The sequence below is a fragment of the Saccopteryx bilineata genome, chromosome 1 (genome assembly GCF_036850765.1).
Source record: "Saccopteryx bilineata isolate mSacBil1 chromosome 1, mSacBil1_pri_phased_curated, whole genome shotgun sequence".
Lineage (NCBI taxonomy): Eukaryota > Metazoa > Chordata > Mammalia > Chiroptera > Emballonuridae > Saccopteryx > Saccopteryx bilineata.
The window spans coordinates 136099935-136121170 of record NC_089490.1 but is presented as its reverse complement, the minus strand read 5'-3'; the positions used below and the strand labels follow the sequence as shown (position 1 = coordinate 136121170).

Here is a 21236-nt window from a genome sequence, read left to right as displayed (position 1 = left end):
TTCCATTGTATTCTTTATTTCAGATATTGTATTTGTCATTTCTGACTGATTCTTTTTTATTATTTCAATGTCCTTTTTTATATTTGTTATCTCTTTATTTAGGTTTTCGTAATGGCCATCTATTGTTGTTCTAATATCTTTGAGCATCCTAACAATCGTTATTTTAAACTCTGCATCTGGTAATTTGGTTATATCTGATTCACTTAGGTCCTTTTCTGGGGATTTCTCTTGGTTTATTTGTGTTGTATTTCTCTGCCTCTGCATTTTCTCTTCACGGGAGTGGCTGTGATCACGTGCTCGGGTGCACAAGGGTTGGTGGCCTTGGCCTTTGCCCCGCCCCCGTGTGTGACATTATGCTCGGACCTGAGGGCACTGGCGAGCACCTTTGCTCAGCTGTGGGTCTTCGCCTGTTTCCGAGCTTTCGCCCTGCCCTTGCAGGAGGATCCCACTCAAGAAACAGCTGCTAGCTTTGGCTCTACCACCGAGCAGGGCTGCGTGCCCAAGCTCAGCTCCGTAGCGGAACTCCGCCTCCTAGAATAACAATTCTTAAGGTAATTAAGCTAAGGCTCCCTTGCCAAAGCAGGTGTTTCTGTCTGAATCTCTTGGGCTGGAAAAGGGTGCTTCCTCTGGCTCTTGTTTCTTAATAAACAGCTTGCAATCAATATCCAAAGGGGCAGCTTCAGGGTGGCAGAAATGTGGTTCCTTTCAATGGGATGCTGCCCAATTCACCTAATAAAGCTAGTTAGATCGTCAGTTTTACCCTGTTAAATTTTGTTTTTAACATGGTGCAGGTTCTCTTTATGGCATGTGGCTTAATATATGTAACAAATACTAAGCCTAATGGTCTTCTCCTAAACAGAACACACTTGTGTTACCAGCATTAGGGTTCTTGGGTTCCCCAAGACAGAAAGAAATCAAGAGGAAACTCTGGAGAAATTTCCAGATAGACTTTATTAAGCTTACACAAGGGAGTAGCACAGATGAAAGGAAGGTCCTTTGAACTGGCTTCAGGGCTGGCTCTGCTTGGCTGTTTTTATAAGTAGGGAACAGAGTGGGCTTATAGAATAGGCAAGCTTTTGGGGGGAAAAATTGGGCTTGGGGAATTTTTCATATCAGGGTATGAGAAACAAAGGTTCAGAAGAGAGATAAGACATTGTCTGTAGGAAGTGGGGGGTGATTGCATTCTTATGATGGGCTTGTCCTGTGTTATGCTGGCTATCTGGCATCCTTGGGATCCCAGCCAGGGGCAGCAGGATGTTGACAGCTCCGTTTATTCTCCGTTGTTCTTGGAATTCTGGGCCCAAGTTCCTGTACTGTCGCACCTGGGAGCTCTGCTTTAGTTAGATAAGAAAGTTCAGATAAAGATCTTTCTGCCCTGGCCGGTTGGCTCAGCGGTAGAGCATCGGCCTGGTGTGCGGAGGTTCCAGGTTCAATTCCCGGTCAGGGCACACAGGAGAAGCGCCCATCTGCTTCTCCACCCCTCCCCCTCTCCTTCCTCTCTGTCTCTCTCTCCCCCTCCCGCAGTGAGGCTCCATTGGAGTAAAAATGGCCTGGGTGCTGGGGATGGCTACTTGGCCTCTGCCCCAGGCACTAGAGTGGCTCTGGTCGCGACAGAGCATCGCCCCCTGGTGGGTGTGCCAGGTGGATCCCGGTCAGGCGCATGCGGGAGTCTGTCTCTCCCCGTTTTTAGCTTCAGAAAAAAAAAAAAAAAAAAAAAAAAAGATATTTATGCAGCAACTTGTTTTCAGTTTAAGGTAACTTTTATGCCACTCTGGTGTGCTTTTGGTCCTTTTGAGATAGGGTATTTGGCAGGACAGGTGCAAGTTGAGAAAAGCTACAGGAGCTGTCAAGAATAAGGAAGATGCCACCCACACACAGATTAATGGCCTAAAACTGGTAGAGACCAGCTCGATCCAACATGTCAACTAATTTTGCCTTACCTAGCCTTATTTGCTAATTGTAATCCATTAAGAAACTAAATGACACGGCTTGGAGCTTACATGATCTGAAACAGAAATCCCATATAAAGACACAGAATGGGCCCTGGCTGGTTAGCTCAGTTGGCTAAGAGCATTGTCTCGATATGACAAGGTTGCAGGTTAGATCCCCAGTCAGGGCACACATAGGAAGCAGACAGTGAAAGGGCAACTGAGTGGAACAACCAATGAATGCCTCCCTTCTCCCCTCCTCTTTCTCCCTTCCTCTCTCTGTCTTTATCAATAAATAAAAAAAATTAAGCCCTGGCCAGGTAGCTTGTTTGGTTGGAGCATCATTCCAGAGTGCAGAGGTTGACAGTTCAATTTCCCGGTCAGGGCACATACAGGAGCAGCTCCATTTTCCTGTCTCTCCATTCCTGCTTCTCTTTAAAAAGAAAAGGCCACTAGAGCTCTTCCAAGAACAAGAAGTCTCTACCCTTTTCTTGGAAAAATCTTGAATATTCCTCCCCATTATTGAATGCCCTACTCATTGATTAAATCAACCTCAATAAAAAGAACTCAGTGCCACTTGGGAGGGACTGCTCTGCGCCTCGGGTAGCCACTCTGTCTCACTGCTTCACTAATAAACTCACTTTCACTTCAAACTCTATGCTGGCTTGCCTTTGAATTCTTTCCTGTGTGAAGCCAAGAACGCACAGTGGGTCAGACTTTTGAGTCCCTAGACTCCTGAAATGCCTGCATCATACCCAACTCTTTATTCTCCATCTCAGTGGGCACATGACATCCTCTCTAAAGGGGTCTGGAACCCAATTACAATGTCAAGGGGGAGGTTTTCCCCCACATCAGCAACCGATTCTGTGACATTAGTTGGGTATTCTACCAATTGAACTCAATGATAATCCTACCTATCAGGAGAGAGTATCAGATCCCATGGGTGAAGGGCTCAGCCCACAAGGTTGCCTCTGATTCAGATGCTAATCACAAGTCTAGGTGCTTCTGACCCACCAGCTATAAATGGGAGGTTCCCATGACCTCTTCCTTGGGTTCTATTAATTTGTGAGAGCAGCTCACAGAACTTAGAGAAAAATGTTTCTTACTATTTCACTGATTTATCATAAAAAGATAGAATAGCCAGATGAAAAAGATGCAGAGGGCAAGGTATGGAGAAAAGGCTTCCCATGCCCTTTTTATGCACCACGCTCCCGGCACCGCCATCCCAGAAGCTCTCTGAGACCTCTCCTTTCGTTTTTGGGTTTTTTTTGGGTTTTTTTGGCAGAGACAGAGAGAGTCAAAGAGAGGGACAGATAGGGACAGACAGACAGACAGGAAGGGAGAGAGATGAGAAACATCAATTCTTCATTGTGGTTCCTTAATTGTTCATTGATTGATTTCTTATATGTGCCTTGACCAGGGGCAACCGAGTGACCCTTTGCTCGAGCCAGTGACCTTGGGCTCAAGCTGGTGAGACTTGCTCAAACCAGATGAGCCCGCACTCAAGCTGGTGACCTCGGGGTCTCAAACCTGAGTCTTCCACATCCCAGTCTGACGCTCTGTCCACTGCGCCACTGCCTGGTCAGTCTCCTTTCATTTTTTGTTCGTTTGTTTGTTTGTGTTTTGGAGAGTGGAGTGGAGAGAGGCAATGAAAATTTCCAACCCTCTAATAACAAAATTGGTTCCACTGGCAAACAGTTCCCCGTCCTTGGGTGACACAGGAACTTTCTAAAATTTATTAACAAAAGACAACTTCATGGCTTTTTCCCCTTTTAATATACTAATTTAGCATTTAATTTACAGCTATGTAAAAGGAGAAACATTGGGAAAAATACAATTTTTCTCTCAGAAGAGATAGCAAAATACACACTTACATGAACACACACACACACACACACATACACATACACACCAAAAGTACTATCTATGAAGATAAGAAATGCCAAATTTAGCCCAACCTGTGGTGGCACAGTGGATAGAGCATTGATCTAGAATGCTGAGGTCATAGGTTTGAAACCTTGAGCTTGCCCAGTCAAGGCACGTACAAGAAGCGACTTCTGCAAGTTGACTCTTCCCATTCTTCTTCCACGTCCTTCTCTCTGTCTCCTCTTGCTAAAAATAAATAAATAAATAGAAATAAAAGTCAATAAATGAAATCTTTAAAAAATGTTTCCTTAAATACCACATTTAACAGAGCTTTTAGAAATGATAGGGGGTGCCGTGGCTGGGTAGCTCAGTTGTTTAGCATGTCATCCTGATGGGCTAAAGTTGTTGTAGGTTTGATCCTCAATGAATGCATAAACAAGCAGAACAACAGAGCGATTTTATTTATCTCTCTCTCCCTTAACCCCTCCCAAAATCAATAAATAAAAAAATGAAAGAAGGACAAGACAGAAATTACTCCCACTGTCACTGGCAATCTCAGCTAATGACTCATCTTTGGGAGGCAGGGTCCACGGAGTCTATGGAGGACAGGAACCAGACACATCACCATCTCCTCCTTTCTCATTTCCCTTCTCTTCTCCCTTTGTCTCTGGCTCATCCTCAGCTACCCTCCAGCAGAGAGGAATATCAACTACAGAGCCCATTCTGTACCCCAACTGGTTTTACACCCTCCTCAATACTTAGACCTCAACAGCTGCCTGTGAGGAGTCTTTGTGGGATGATGACCTGTTCATTATCTTTACTTTTTCTTTAAAGATTTTATTTATTGATTTTATAGAGAGGAGAGAGAGAGAGAGAGAGAGAGAGAGAGAGAGAAAAGAAGCAAGGGAGGGGTGGGAAGCATCAACTCATAGCTGCTTCTCGTATGTGCCTTGACTGGGCAAACCAGGGGTTTTGAACCAGTGACCTCAGCATTACAGGGCAGGCAAGGTCATTTTCTTGATTATGATGGTGATTTTACAGATGTATACATATGCCATATCAAACTGTATGTTTGATTTGCAGTTTATTATATATCAATAAATCTATTTTTAAAAAACTTTAAATACACTGTAACTGTAATGAGTATATATTGTAAACCCTGTAGAAACTGCATAAATAGTTGAACTGTTTATAGATAAAAAGCCAGTAAAGAATGAAACTGGAGCCTGACCAGGCGGTGGCACAGTGGATAGAGCGTCTGACTAGGATGCGGAGGACCCAGGTTCGAGACCCCAAGGTCACCAGCATGAGCGCGGGCTCATCTGGCTTGAGCAAAAGCTCACCAGCTTCAACCCAAGGTCTCTGGCTAGAGCAAGGGGTTACTCAGTCTGCTGAAGGCCCATGGTCAAGGCGCATATGAGAAAGCAATCAATGAACAACTAAGGTGTCGCAACGAAAAACTAATGATTGATGCTTCTCATCTCTCTGTTCCTGTCTGTCCCTATCTATCCCTCTCTCTGACTCTGTAAAAAATAAAATAAAATAAAATAAGAATGAAACTGAAATTCTAGAAAGTACTTAATTAATATTAAAGTGTGTGGGGAAAGAGGAACTGGTAAAATAATAGACTGGATGAACATAAAATAAAATAAATTTTAACCATATCAGTTATTACATTATCTGTAAATCCACTAAGCATTATAGTTCACAATCAGAATAGGTTAGAAGGATGAGAACAAAAAACACAAGTATACACTATCTATTTCAGATGCAACTTAAAAGCAAGACAGAGAGCCTGACCAGGCGGTGGTGCAGTGGATACAGCGTCTGACTGGGATGCGGAGGACCCAGGTTCGAGACCCCAAGGTCGCCAGCTTGAGCACGGGCTCATCTGGTTTAAGCAAAACTCACCAGCTTGGACCCAAGGTCACTGGCTTGAGCAAGGGGGTTACTCGGTCTGTTGAAGTCCCGCAGTCAAGGCACATATGAGGAAAGCAATCAATGAACAACTAAGGTGTCGCAACGAAAAACTGATGATTGATGCTTCTCATCTCTCTCCGTTCCTGTCTGTCTGTCTCTATCTATCCCTCTCTCTGACTCTCTCTGTCTCTGTAATAAAAAAACAACAAAAAAACCTTTAAAAAAAAAAAAAAGCAAGCCCTGGCCGGTTGGCTCAGCGGTAGAGCGTCGGCCTAGCGTGCGGAGGACCCGGGTTCGATTCCCAGCCAGGGCACACAGGAGAAGCACCCATTTGCTTCTTCACCCCTCCGCCGCGCTTTCCTCTCTGTCTCTCTTCCCCTCCCGCAGCCAAGGCTCCATTGGAGCAAAGATGGCCCAGGTACTGGGGATGGCTCTGTGGCCTCTGCCTCAGGCGCTAGAGTGGCTCTGGTGGCAACATGGCGACGCCCAGGATGGGCAGAGCATCGCCCCCTGGTGGGCAGAGCGTTGCCCCATGGTGGGCGTGCCGGGTGGATCCCGGTCGGGCGCATGCAGGAGTCTGTCTGACTGTCTCTCCCTGTTTCCAGCTTCAGAAAAATGAAAAGAAAAAAAAAAAAAAAAGGCAAGACAGAGATATATTGAAAGTAAATGAATAGAAAAAGATATAACATGCCTGACCTGTGGTGGCACAGTGGGTAAAATATTGGCCTAGAATTCTGAGGTCGCTGGTTTGAAACCCCGGGCAAGGCACATATGAGAAGCAACTACTACAAGTTGGTGCCTCCTGCTCTCCTGCCCTCTTTTTTTTTTCTCTCTCTCTCTAAAATAAATAGTAATAATAAAATATACAACATTAAAATAGTAAAAGTAAACAATCTACTGTGGCTATCTTAACAGTAGATTAAGATGATTTTTTAAATTAAATTTCATTTTTTAAAGTTTTTTATTTAATTATTTTTTATTTTTTCTTTACAGGGACAGAGAGAAAGAGAGAGAGAGAGATAGGGACAGACAGACAGGAACGGAGAGAGATGAGAAGCATCAATCATCAGTTTTTCGAAGCGACACTAGTTGTTCATTGATTGCTTTCTCATATGTGCCTTGACCACGGGCCTTCAGCAGACCGAGTGACCCCTTGCTTGAGCCAGTGACCTTGGGTCTAAGCTGGTGAGCATTTTTTTTTTTCTCAAGCCAGATGAGCCCGCGCTCAAGCTGGCGTCCTTGGGGTCTCGAACCTGGGTCCTCGGCATCCCAGTCCAACACTCTATCCACTGCGCCACCACCTGGTCAGGCTAAATTTCATTTTTTTAAATGTTTATTTTACTGATTAGAGAAAGAGAGAGAATAAGGGGGAGAGAGAGAGAGAGAGAGAATAAGGGGGGGAGAGAGAGAGAGAGAGAGAGAGAGAGAGAGAAAGAAACATCAGTCTGTTCTTGTATGTGCCCAGACAGGGAATTGAACCTGCAACCTCTGTGCTTTAGGATAATGTTCTAACCAACCGAGCTATCCAATCAGGGCGAAGATACTGTATTTTTCACTCCATAAGATACACTTTTTTCCCCAAAAAAGTGAAGGGGGAAATGCCCGTGCATCTTATGGAGCGAATGTTCTTTTTTTTTTTTTTTAGCTGTTGCGGAGTGCTGCACTGGTAAACATATGTAGAATGAGCACCAGTGGGAGCGTACTCGTATCCCCCACCCCACCCCCACATCTGCCGAGTGATCTCCTGGTTCCAGTTTCCACAGTTGCATGCAGCCAAGGGAAGGCGAGTGACGTTGTTTGGGTGCATTCATCCAGGGCAGACGTGAGAGGCACGCTGCAGCGGTGGAGGGCTGTGCTGCAGCTGCGGAGCTCTGTGTGAAGTGCTGAAGTCACTGGTTGCCAGCCTAATAGCATCTCATTGGCTGGCCTGCAGATAGGAGAGGGGCCAAGGGTGCGAGGCACGTGCAGTGAGCTGGGAAGCCAGTGCGAGTACAGGCAAAGCAGTGGCAGACAGAGCAGTCTGTGCTGCTCATATCCACCAGTTTATTCCTGCCGTAATCCAGGTAGTTTACCTATGTAGTGGCATTAGAGTAAAAAATAACTAGGCTTTGCCTAGTGCAGCAGCAGAGGGGTATCCTGAATTAAAGAACAACAACCTGAATGACAAATCCTGGAGTCTAAAAGACTCTAGGTCCCGCAGATTTACTATTCCTTAGATTGCCCATAAACTCCTCTTTTCCAGGGGTTTCACGTTGCATCTTAACAGTTAAATCGTGCTCTGGAGCCCAGCCATTCAGATAGGCTGGATGCCTGAGCGTGCCACAGACCGCAGTGGTAGGGGGATGCAGTGGTTCCCTCCAAATACTGGAGCTCTGTCTGATACAGGGCCTTATGCCATGCATAACATGCCATGTCATAAAGTGCTGATTGGACCAGAGCCTGCAAATGTGCCCTGGGAACATGGCAAAGGTACGTTTTATGAGCAATTCAGGGGGTTTCATATGGCGGGCATCCCAAATCGGGATGCTCCAAGGAAATGGACCAAAACCCCGTATTTTGGTCCACTTTAAGTCGCCCCCTGTGGCATTGGTCCTCCGTACTACCAGGAACTGCTGATACTTACAGTACTTCTTTTAGAAGTGGTCTATAGCAGCCACAGAGCAGCCCATCAGGCTTGCACGGTGCGCAGTAACATGCACAGCTGTACAGCGAGCACGATATACTGCTTGCGGGCATATAGGGCACAAATAGCAAAGTGGTAAGTATCAGCAGCCCCGTTTCCAGTGGTACAGAGGACCAGTGTACATGGGGGCATCCCAATTTGGAATGCCCCCTGCTGTGGACTAATGGGAAATCCAGTCATTTTTTTTACTGGATTTCATCTTTAAAGCAAACCAACACCAATTTGTAAGAAAATGGGTCTTAGTACCCACACACTAGGCTCAGGGGGCATCCAGATTGCAAGGAACTGCCGTCCTCAAAGGTTAGTTTCACGTACCTGCACCACGGTGCCCGGCAAAGCTGCACCTGCACACCTGCAGTTGGCCTGACTGCCATCGCCCAATCACAGATGCCCGTTTTTCAGGGGGGCAAAGTGCAAGAAAGCCTAGTACACAAGTACCAACACATTTTCCTAAAAAGCATAATTCTTGGACACACAGAGGCCTCACACTTGTACCATAAATATAAAAAAACGATGCTCGTAGATGAAAAAATAGGACAGAACTGTAGAGCAGGTGTCCCCAAACTACGGCCCACGGGCTGCAATGCGGCCCCCTGAGGCCATTTATCCAGCCCCCATTGCACTTCTGGAAGGGGCACCTCTTTCATTGGTGGTCAGTGAGAGGACCACTGTATTTGACAGCCCTCCAGTGGTCTGAGGGACAGTGAACTGGCCCCCTGTGTAAAAAGTTTGGAGACCCCTGCATGTAGACTGTCCTCCCCATAAAAAGGGACATGGAAACAAACAAAAAAAACCAGTCAGAAATGAAAGATACACTAACTGAAATGAAGAAAAATTTACAGAGAATCAACAGTTGAGTAGAAGAAACTGAGAATCAAAATGGCAATTTGGCATATAAGAAAGCAAAAAACACCCAATCAGAACAGCAAAAAGAGAAAGGAATCCCAAAAAAATAAGGATAATGTAAGGAGTCTGGGACAACTTCAAACATACCAACATTTTCATCATAGAAATGCAGGAAGAAGAGAGAAATCAAGGAGTTGAAAGTATATGTGAAAAAATAAAGACAGGCCTGACTGGGATGTGGCACAGTGAATAGAGCATCTGAGTGGAACTCAGAGACCCAGGTTCAAGACCCCAAGGTCACCAGCTCATCTGGTTTGAGCAAGGCTCACCAGCTTGAGCCCAAGGTCACTGGCTCGAGCAAGGGGTCACTCGGTCTGCTGTTGCCCCCGGGTCAAGGCATATATGAGAAAGCAATCAATGAATAAGTAAGATGCCTGTTGGGCAGATAAAATGTATTATGCTCACTTTGTTAAAGATTACGCTGCCCATGAGGAGGCCATCGCCCAGGTGATATTAATGTGTGTTGGGGTGGGCTAAAGGCAGGCAGAATCCTTGTAGCCTGGGGCTTGGTTTTGGGATTAAGCCTTTCCTACCCTTTTTTGATGTGGGGCGGTACAATCCTATCATGCCTCAGAGAAGTGACTTTGTATTGGAGACTTCCCTATTTTGTATATTGGATTAGAGATTGTGAAGCTACAATATAAAATGGGGGCAGAACGAGAGTTTGGGCTCTTGGCTCCTGAGATTATCATTAGAGGAGAGAGCAGAGCAGAGAGCAGAAGGAGGCCACGTGGAGGAGGCCAGGAGAAGCAGCCAAGATGGCGGAGTGCTAAGTGAGATGCCAGTTTGTGTAGTTTGTATCTGGGATAAGGAAGGAGATGGGGAACTGAGGAGAATAAGGTTGGTGAGCTAGAAACCTTTGATTCTAGGAAACTCGAATAAGTCAGTGGCTTTGTGAGCACTGAATGTGAGTGGATTTTGGAGCCCAGTGTATGTTTTTACTTGCCTGCCGGGTGCAAGCTAGAATTAAAGACTATGGCCCACCAGTTTGTGGCTCCGTTGTTTTTTTACCAACTGTCCGAATCCAATGCGAACCTGCATGGGCTGGGCTGCTCTGATGGTGGCCCTGGCCGTGCCTGCTGTCTTTACAATGCCGCAACAAAGAATTGATGCTTCTCATCTCCCTTCCTGCCTGTCTGTCCCTCTGACTCTGTCTCTGTCACAAAAAAATTAAAGAAAGAAAGAAAGAAAGAAAGAAAGAAAGAAAGAAAGAAAGAAAGAAAGAAAGAAAGAGAGAAAGAAAACTTTCCTAACTTGGTAGAGGAAAATGACATACAAGTTCAGGAAGCACAAGATGAACCCAAAGAAGCCCACACCAAGATATTAAAGTGTTGGGCAGATAAAATATATTATGCTCACTTTGTTAAAGATGATGCTGCCCACGTGAGGCCGTCGCCCAGGTGATATTAATGTGTGTTGAGAATCCTTGTAGCCTGGGGCTTGGTTTTGGGATTAAGCCTTTCCCACCCTTTCTGATGTGGGGTGGTACAATCCAATCATGCCTCGGAAAAGTGATTTTGTATTGGAGACATCCCTATTTTGTATATTGGATTAGAGGTTGTGAAGCTACAATATAAAATGGGGGCGGAACAAGAATTTGCGCTCTTGGTTCCTGAGATTATCATTAGAAGAGAGAGCAGAGGAGAGCAGAGAAAGGCCACGTGGAGGAGGCCAGGAGAAGCAGCCAAGATGGTGGAGTGCTGAGTGAGATGCCAGTTTGTGTAGAGTTTGTATCTGGGATAAGGAAGGAGATGGGGAACTGAGGAGAATAAGGCTGGTGAGCTAGAAACCTTTGATTCTAGGAAACTCGGATAAGTCAGTGGCTTTGTGAGCACTGAATGTGATTGGGTTTTGGAGCCCAGTGTATGTTTTTACTTGCCCGCCGGGTGCAAGCTAGAATTAAAGACTATGGCCCACCAGTTTGTGGCTCCGTTGTTTCTTTACCGACTGTCCAAATCCAATGCGAACCTGCATGGGCCAGAAGGCTGCTCTGATGGTGGCCCTGGCCCTGCCTCCTGGCTTTACATAAAGACAAAGACATATTCTTAAAAGCAACAAGAGAAAAGCAGTTAGTTACCTACAAGGGAGCTCCCATTAGACTTTCAACTGATTTCTGAACAGAAACTTTACAGTCCAGAGGGGATTAGCAAGAAATATTCAAAGTGATGAAAAGCAAGGACCTACAAACAAGATTACTCTACCCAGAAAAGCTATCATTTAGATTTGAATGTGAGATAAAGAGCTTACCAGACAAGAAAAAGCTAAAAGAGTTCACCACTACCAAACCAGTACTATATGAAAAGTTGAAAGGTCTTCTTGAAAAAGAATAAGAAAGAGGAGAAAAAGAAGATAAAAAATATGAAAAATAAAGTGGCAATAAATACATCTCTATCAACAATGAATCTATAAAATAAAATAAATGAATAAGCAGAACAGAAAAAGACTCATAGAGACAGAGAACATTTTGATGATTGCCAGATGGGAGGGGGTTGGGGGTTTGGGTGAAAAAAGTGAAGGTATTAAGAAGTACAAATTGGTAATAGCAGAATAGACTTGGGGATTGTTGGGCAGATAAAATATATGTATTATGCTCACTTTGTTAAAGATGGCGCTGCCCACATAGAACCCTGTCACCCAGGTGATTGCTTGGGATGGGCGTGATTGTATTAATGTGTGTTGGGGGCAGGCTGTGGGCAGGATCGCCTGGGGCTTGGTTTTAGGACTAAGCCTTTCCCACCCTCTTTGATGTGAGATGGACTTTGTATCAGAGACTTCTCTATTTTGTATATTGGATTAAAGGTTTTGATTTCTGCACTATAAAATGGGGGCAAACTGGAAGCTTGCTCTCTCAGTTCCTGAGATTAACATTAGAGAGGAGAGCAGAGAAAAGCCACGTGGAGGAGGCCAGGAGAAGCAGCCAAGATGGCCGAGTGCTGAAGGAAAAGCCAGTTTTTTGTGGTTTTTTTTGCATTTTTCTGAAGCTGGAAACAGGGAGAGACAGTCAGACAGACTCCCGCATGCGCCCAACCGGGATCCACCCGGCACACCCACCATGGGGTGACGCTCTGCCCACCAGGGGGCGATGCTCTGCCCATCCTGGGTGTCGCCATGTTGCGACCAGAGCCACTCTAGCGCCTGGGGCAGAGGCCAAGGAGCCATACCCAGCGCCCGGGCCATCTTTGCTCCAATGGAGCCTTGGCTGCGGGAGGGGAAGAGAGAGACAGAGAGGAAGGTGCGGTGGAGGGGTGGAGAAGCAAATGGGCGCTTCTCCTGTGTGCCCTGGCTGGGAATCGAACCCGGGTCCTCTGCACGCTAGGCCGATGCTCTACCGCTGAGCCAACCGGCCAGGGCGGAAAAGCCAGTTTGTGCAGAGTTTGTGCAGAGAAAGAAGGAGATGGGGAACAGAGGTGAATAAGTCTGGTGAGCTAGAAACCTTTGATTCTAGGAAACTCGGATAAGTCAGTGGCTTTGTGAGCACTGAAAGAGTGGGTTTTGGAGCCCAGTGTGTGTTTTTACTTGCCCGCTGAGTGCAAGCTAGGATTAAAGATGATGGCCCATCAGCTTTTGGCTCTGCTGTTTCTTTACCAACTGTGTGAATCCAATGTAAACTTGCATGGGTCAGGCTGCTGTGATGGTGGCCCTGGCTACTGGCTTTACAGGGATGTACAGTACAGCTTAGGGAATATAGTCAATAATATTCTAAAAACTATATATGATATCAGATAAGTATGAGATTTATCAGGATGATTACTTTGTTAGTCATACAATGTCTAATCACTGAGGTGTACACCTGAAACTAATATAGTATTGTATAACTTTAATTAAAAAATAGAAAATGGGCCTGACCTGTGGTGGCGCAGTGGATAAAGTGTCGACCTGTAACACTGAGGTCACTGGTTTGAAACCCTGCATTTGTCTGGTCAAGGCACACATGAAAATTGATGCTTCCTGCTCCTCCCCCCTTTCTCTCTCTCTCTCTCTCTCTTTCATTCTCTCTCATTCTCTCTTTAAAAAGAAAAAGAAAAAAATAGAAAATGGTTTCAAAAAACTAAAGAACAGAAGAGATGAAGAAAATGAGCTACTGCTAAGGGTGTGGAGTTATATGATGGGATGATAAAAATGTTCTAAATGTTTAAAGAAGGTGTTATAACAATGAATATGTTAAAAAGAATTGACATATACACCTTAAATGGGTGATATATAAATAATAATTAGTTATCAAATATGTAAATTATATCTTACCAATGCTGTTAAGTATTTAAAAAATGGAGATATAAAATCCATGACCCAAAGATCCACATCAATCAGCCCATTACATTTATTTAAAAATAACTGTAAATTTAAACCAAATAAAGTAACAAGGAGAAATAGAAACCAATAAAATATAATAAAAATAGCTGAGCTAGCTATAAGTTTATGATCTCTGAAGGGATCAGCTGAATTTATAAATCCCCAGGCAGACCTACAAAAGACAGAGAGAGAGAAAGAGAACACAAAATATGAGTATCAGGCATTAATGTTGTGATATATCATTGCAAACTCTGCAACCATAAAAAGGATATGAATGAAATCTTATGAAACACTTTGTGCCAAAGAAAATGATAATGTGGATGAAATGGACAAATTGCTAAAAAAATACTAATTAGAAAAATGGATACAAGGAGGAACAGATTGATAGATACGTGTATTCCAAACTGCCCTCTTGATGTTCTGCTTATCTGTCAGACCTCACCCTTATTGGACTATCGCCCCTGAGACAGAAAAATTCCAAGAAGCTGACAAGCTGCCCCAAGGAGGGGCTCCGGACATACCAGGACTTTTGCCTCAGTATCCCCTCAGGCTCTCCCAACTCGCCCCTAGCCTGTAACCACTGCTCTTTTCCCCCAGAGAAGTGCCTGGCAGGGTTCCTTTCTTCCTTTCAATAAAGCCTGTTACTCTGGTCTTTCGGACTCCCATGGATTCCAAAATTTGGAGCCGAAACCCAGGACAGGGTACTAACTGCCTGGACGATCCCTCTTTGCTGTCCAAACTTACAACCAGGGAAGCAATGGGCAGCGGCAGCTCATCCTGGGCTTACTCCCTGATTCTGTTTGGACGTGTAATTGTAGGTTGATTGGCTGGCACTTTAACCCTGTCCTGAACCCCTGCTGGACCAGAAAGGTAAGGAGTTTCTCCCTCCCTCTTCCCCAGTTGGCCTTCAAATTTCTCTCTAAAAACACTCCTTCCTGGTCGGACAGGGTTTTTTTTTGTTTTTTGTTTTTGTTTTTGTTTTGTTTTTTGTATTTTTCTGAAGTTGGAAATGGGGAGGCAGTCAGATAGACTCCCACATGCGCCCAACTGGGATCCACTCGGCATGCCCACCAGGAGGTGATGCTCTGCCCATTTGGCATCGCTCTGTTGCACCCAGAGCCATTCTAGCGCCTGAGGCAGAGGCCATGGAGCCATCCTCAGCGCCCAGGCCAACTTTGCTCCAATGGAGCCTTGGCTGCGGGAGGGGAAGAGACAGAGAGGAAGGAGAGGGGGAGGGGTGGAGAAGCAGATGGGCGCTTCTCCTGTGTGCCCTGGCCAGGAATCGAACCCGGGACTCCTGCATGCCAGGCCAATGCTCTACCACTGAGCCAACCGGCCAGGGCCTAATTCATAACTTTTATGTAAAGTCTTTGTTTAATGTGTAACTGTGTCTGTTTCTAAGGCTTTAAACCAATAATTACCTGCCTCTTAAACCACCAGGCTTACACATCCCTACAGACTTTTCCTGCAATACCCCTATCCTTCCTGTTCAAAACCTTCGGGGGCTTATCACCTCCTCGTACAAGCCTTACACCTAATCAATGAGGCAATAATTCCCCTCTATCCAGTAGTCCCTAATCTCTACAGGTCCTAAACCTCAAGAATGCCTTCTTTACCATTCTTTTACACCCTGACTTTTACTTTCTGTTTACCTTTATCCGGACACTAATGCAGCCCAGCAATTTACATGGACTGTCTTACCCCAGGGGATCAAAAACAGCCCACACCTGTTTGGGTAAGCACTAGCTCAGGATTTAGCAGCATGCAATCTCAAAAATAGTACTCTCTTACAATATGTAGATGATCTGCTCCTCTGCAGCCCCTCCCTGCCTGCCTCAAGGAGACTCACCACCACTCTTCTTAACTTCCTTGCTGTAAAGGGATATCATGTCTTTTCTGCTAAGGCTCAACTTCATTCTCAGTCCATAGTCTATCTAGGCATCACCTTAACCCTCACCACCTGAAATCTCACCCTAAATCTAACTCAGACGCTCCACAGTCTCCAACCACTTACCACCACAGATCAAATCTTCTCTTTCCTCGGTCTAATAGGTTTTTTTAGACACTGGATTCCAAATTTTGCTTAGTCAAGCCCCTCAGTGAGATATGAGCATGGCTTTTAAGGTCTATGATGGCCAAGGAATTAACAGATTTTGCCCTTTTGGACAAATAAGGCTCAAAAGAAGTTAGGAAATACCAGCTTTTGGCTCCAGCGCCCTAAAGGGCTTCATAGAATTCCATCAGGGTCCTGCTCAAGAGTGGAAAGAAAGGTCATTGAACTGAAGCCTGCCAGGCTTCCTGGCCCCACTGGTTTGCACGTCTGTGCTGTGGAAAGAGGGACACGAGAAGGTAAGCTGCTCCCTTGCTCCATGGAGGAAGGGTTCAGTCTCTTCTAGCCCTGCTTCAGCTACCTGTGACCTGACCTTGCCCAGAATGCTGGGAATTGCCACTGAAGGCCCAAGGATATCATTCACGAGCCTAAAGTATTTCTTTCAAGTAGCAGATAAATTGATCTCATTTCTTGTAAACACAAGGGCCATCTACTATGCCTTGCCTGAATATCTGAATTTTATTTTTCCCTCAGAGATCTCTACTGTGGGTATTGACAGTCTGAGTTTGTTACTTTATTTAATGTATAGTATCTCCTTTATTTCTCTTATCTCAATTCCCATGCCTATTGTAGGCAGGGACCTGCTGCTAATTCCAGCTAGCAGCAGTGGTCACTAGGACTTAAACTCTAACTGCAAAGTATAGAAATGTAACCACCCTTTCCCTAAGTACTTGCAAAATTTACAGATTACTCAACAGGCTGTTCAAAGACTGTCCAGGAGGCACTTCCAGCAGTACATCACCCAAGGACTAACTTTCACATGGACAGGTCCACACACCATGATCCTGACAACTCCCACTGCTGCTAAGGGCAGCTCTTTCCTCTACCCTGACCATCTGGAGCTCAGAAATGGAGAAACAAAACTGACCCCTTGTCCTTCTATTCTCCATTCACCTCTCAACCTGCCTCACCCAATCAGGGGCTTTCTACTTGTGTGGGACCTATACCTATATGTGTCTCCCTTCTAATTGGACAAAAACCTGTACCCTAATCTTTCTCACCCCAAATATCAACCTAATTCCACCTCATGAGCCTTTTTCAATTCCTAGTACACTACCTGTCAATCTAAGGACCAAACGAGCTATACAGGTAATTTCTCTTCTTGTTGCTTTAGGAATCTCTACAAAAGTAGGTCTAGGGGCAAGGAGACTGGCCACTTTCCTGTCTTATTCCTACTCTCTCTCTCTCTCTGAAGCCCAGCAAATTCATAAACATGAGATCTTGTTTCACATAAACTGGGTGACTTGACTATTGCCTTTCATTAGTCCACTCACTCTCCTATTTATTTTTCTAACTTTTGGACCCCGCCTCTTATGTTTGTTCACTAGTTTCTCACAGAACTGCATGCAGACCTTCACCAATCAGAAAATTGGAAAAAATCTACCTAACCCTACACACCAACCCTGAAACTTGCCCTCGCGAAACAGAAAAATCTGAAACCTTATATCAGAAAACCTCCTAAATCCTATCTTTGAACCCCTACAGGTCCCCTAACCCTAAAGCTCTCCCATATCCTTGAAGAACTAGAAGAATGAATAACATTCACCTCTTATTGCTTCTCAATTTTTTTACCCTTCACATAGTAAGGGGACAAAATCGCTGGGTCTTCTTGGCTGAAGAAGAGCCTACAAACGGACATGAACATTTCTTTTAACTCAAGCTAACTGCTCTCTCCAGGGCTGCCAGGAAAGAATATCTCTAACTTTACCATGAAAGAACTTTCACCCCCGCTATACAACCCTCCTTATCTCTGCATTCCTGATCTCCAAATACTTGCCTCTTTCTTTATCAAGTTCCTACAGGCCCAGATGAGAGAAATCTCTAGGATTACCTACAATCAAATGCTCCTACACTCCTATTCCCCAATACTCCAAGGAGAACTTCACGAGGGAAATATCAAATAGGTAGGGATGACAGCAGGAAGAAGCCGCCCCTCAGCCTGAGAAGTTCCCTCCTGAATGTTCTCCAAACCCCCTTCCTTTTAAACCACACATACTCAGTCCTTCTAAAACTTACACCAACAGGTTCCCCATCTCTACAAATCTCCACATGTCCTCCCATTTGAGAGGAACTAGACCAGCACATCTTATGAGGCTCATCCAGAAGACCATGTATCACCATACCACTCTGTCCACTTGGCACTCGCAGCAAGCAACTAACAATTATTACCTCGCAAATTTTTTTTTTTACTTCCTCACTCAGGTTTTCCAAGAACATCGCCTGGTTCAGACCTCACAGCACAGAAATTGATGACCTCATTAACTAGATGAGGGACTTGGCTTGGCAAGGTTCCCTTCTTGAGTTCTCTCCAGAAGGAGCAAAAAAATTTTTTTCAATTTTTTCTCCTGTTTCTCCTCATCACCCCTCACCATATATTATAAAATTATTAACTGCCTGTCTTTTATATGTAACCACAGAGTTGAGAAATGATAGATATGTGTATTCCAAACTGCCCTCTTGATGTTCTGCTTATCTGTCAGACCTCACCCTTACTGAACTATGGCCCTGAGACAGAGGAATTCCAAAAAGCTGACAACTGCTGTGAGGAGGGGCTCCGGACACACCAGGACTTTTGCCTCAGTATCCCCTCAGGCTCTCCCAAATACTATATAACCCGCCCCTAGCCTGTAACTGTTGGTGCTCTTCTCCCCCAGAGAAGTGCCTGGCAGGGTTCCTTTCTTCCTTTCAATAAAGCCTGTTACTCTGGTCTTTCAGACTCCCATGGATTCCAACGTCGATAATCTGAGTTACCCTATTCTTACTTGTGAATTGAAATTCATTATATAAAACCTTATCACAAAGATCTGCAGACCAAAAGGTTTCATTAGTGAATTCTACAAATAATCATAGAATGAACAAAACCAATCTTACACAAATTCTTTTAGAAAATTAAGGAAGAAGGAACAGTTTTGATGGTTTAATCAGTCAGTATTACCCTGATATCAAGACCAGACAAAAACATTACAAAAAAAGAAAAATACTGATCAATATTCCCCCTAAAGATTGCTGCAACAATTCTTAACAAAACAGTAATATATTGAATTCAGCAATATTTACAGGTGCAAAAAAATAAAACTCAACTACAGTTTGTCTCCTTGTACCAAAATTAATTCAAAATGGATCAAAGACCTAAATATAAGACCTGAAACAATAAATTACATAGAAGAAAACATAGGTATTAAACTCATGGACCTTGGCCATAAAGACCATTTTATGAATTTGACTCCAAAGGAAGTGAAGGCAATGATAAACGAATGGGACTACATCAGACTAAGAAGCTTTGCATAGCAAAAAAAACTGAAAATGAAACAGACAGACAGCCAACTAAATGGGAGATGATATTTTCAAACAACAGCTCAAATAAGGGCCTAATATGCAAAATATACAAAGGCCTCACATCAACAACAAACAAGCAAACAATTCAATAAAAAAAAATGGGAAGAGGACATGAACAGACACTACTCCCAGGCAGAAATACAAATGGCCAACAGATATATGAAAAGATGCTCATCTTCATTAGATATTAGAGAAATGCAAATCAAAACTACAAAGAGATACCACCTCATGCCTGTTATATTAGCTATTATCAACAAGACAGGTAATAACAAGTGTTGGAGAGGCTGTGGAGAAAAAGGAACCCTCATTCACTGTTGGTGGGACTGTAAAGTAATACAACCATTATGGAAGAAAGTATGGTGGTTCCTCAAAAAATTAAAAACAGAACTACCATATGACCCAGCAATTCCTCTACTGGGTATATACCCCCAACTCAAAATCATTGATACATAAAGACACATGCAGCCCCATGTTCATTGCAGCATTGTTCACAGTGGCCAAGACATGGAAACAACCAAAAAGTCCTTCAACTGAAGATTGAATAAAGAAGATGTGGTACATATATACTATGGAATACTACTCAGCCATAAGAAATGATGACAGGATCATTTACAACAATGTGGATGGACTTTGATAACACTATAATGAGTGAAATAGGTAAGTCAGAAAAAACTAAGAACTATATGATTCCATACATTGGTGGGACACAAAATTGAGACTCATGGACATAGATAAGAGGGCAGTGGTTACCAGGGGGAGGGGAAGAAAAAAAAAGGGAGGGGTGGTGGGAGGGGAAGGGCATAAAGAAAACCAAATAAAAGGTGACAGAGGAAAATTTGACTTTGGATGATGGGCATACAACATAATCAAATGTCAAAATGATCTGGACAGCCGAGGCTCTATTGGAGCAAAGTTGGCCCGGGTGCTGAGGATGGTTCCATGGCCTCTGACTCAGGTGCTGGAATGGCTCTGATCACAGCAGAGCAACGCCCCCTGGTGAGCAGAGCATCACCCCCTGGTGGGCATGCCGGGTGGATCCCGGTCAGGCACATGCAGGAATCTGTCTGGCTGCCTCCCTGTTTCCAACTTCAGAAAAAAAAATAATAAATTAAATTAAAAAAAAGAAAGAAAGAAAAAAATGATCTGGAGATGTTTTCTCTAAATCTACATACTCTAGTTCAGGGGTCCCCAAACTTTTTACACAGGGGGCCAGTTCACTGTCCCTCAGACCGTTGGAGGGCCGGACTATAAAAAAAACTATGAACAAATCCCTATGCACACTGCACATATCTTATTTTAAAGTAAAAAAACAAAACAGGAACAAATACAATATTTAAAATAAAGAACAAGTAAATTTAAATCAACAAACTGACCAGTGTTTCAATGGGAACTATGCTCCTCTCACTGACCACCAATGAAAGAGGTGCCCCTTCTGGAAGTGCGGCGGGGGCCGGAAAAATGGCCTCAGGGGGCTGCATGCGGCCCACGGGCCGAGGTTTGGGGACCCCTGCTCTAGTTGACCAATGTCACCCCATTAAAATTAATTGTCTAAATAAAATGAATAAATAAAAGTTCTTAACAAAACAATAATATATTAAATTCAGCAATATTTACAGGTGATAAAGTTGGAAGACCAAGTGAGATTGATCTCAGGAATTAAAAATTGGATCTATATTTATAAGTTAATTAGTGTTATTCACTGTATTAACAGTATGAAGGATAAAAGCTGTTAATGTCAGGAAAGCTTTTGAGGACATTTAGTCTAATTTCATGATGAAAACCCTCATTATGTTGGGCAGAGAAGGAAAGGTCTCCAGCTGGTGGAAGGGGCTGCAGATTAGGATTACGTGGGCATGGGTATAGGCAATATGAGGAAATGTTTTGTGGTGATGTAAGGCCGGTGGCCACTGCTGTTGTGGCCATGCAGGTTCTCACTGGATTTGGGCAGATAGTAAAGAAACAATGAAACCAAAAAATGGTGGGCCATTCCTTTATTAAAGTCTCGAACCGGCCAATGAGCAAACAGGCAGGGAAAACACTTCCCTTTTCATTCAGGGCTCCCAAAGCCCTGACACTCAGGTTCCATGTCTGCACTCCTTCTCCTCTGCAAAACTGACTTCAGCACTCTGCGTTCTCTCTCTCTCCCTGCAAAACTGGCTAGACCCACAAAGATCCCTCCTCCAGCAAACATTAGCAA

At 44.1% G+C, this 21236-nt stretch overlaps 1 long non-coding RNA gene across 2 annotated transcripts; it reads left to right on the top strand.

Annotated features, from left to right (window-relative positions):
* The first annotated feature begins 371 nt into the window (after positions 1-371).
* Positions 372-19771, top strand: LOC136320106 (uncharacterized). 2 transcript variants are annotated; one of them, XR_010728262.1, is made up of 3 exons: positions 372-551; positions 14412-14463; positions 17906-19771. It is a non-coding gene; the product is annotated as an uncharacterized lncRNA (long non-coding RNA). The 2 variants fall into 2 exon arrangements; XR_010728263.1 differs by having other exon boundaries at positions 17728-19771.
* Positions 19772-21236: the final 1465 nt, after the last annotated feature.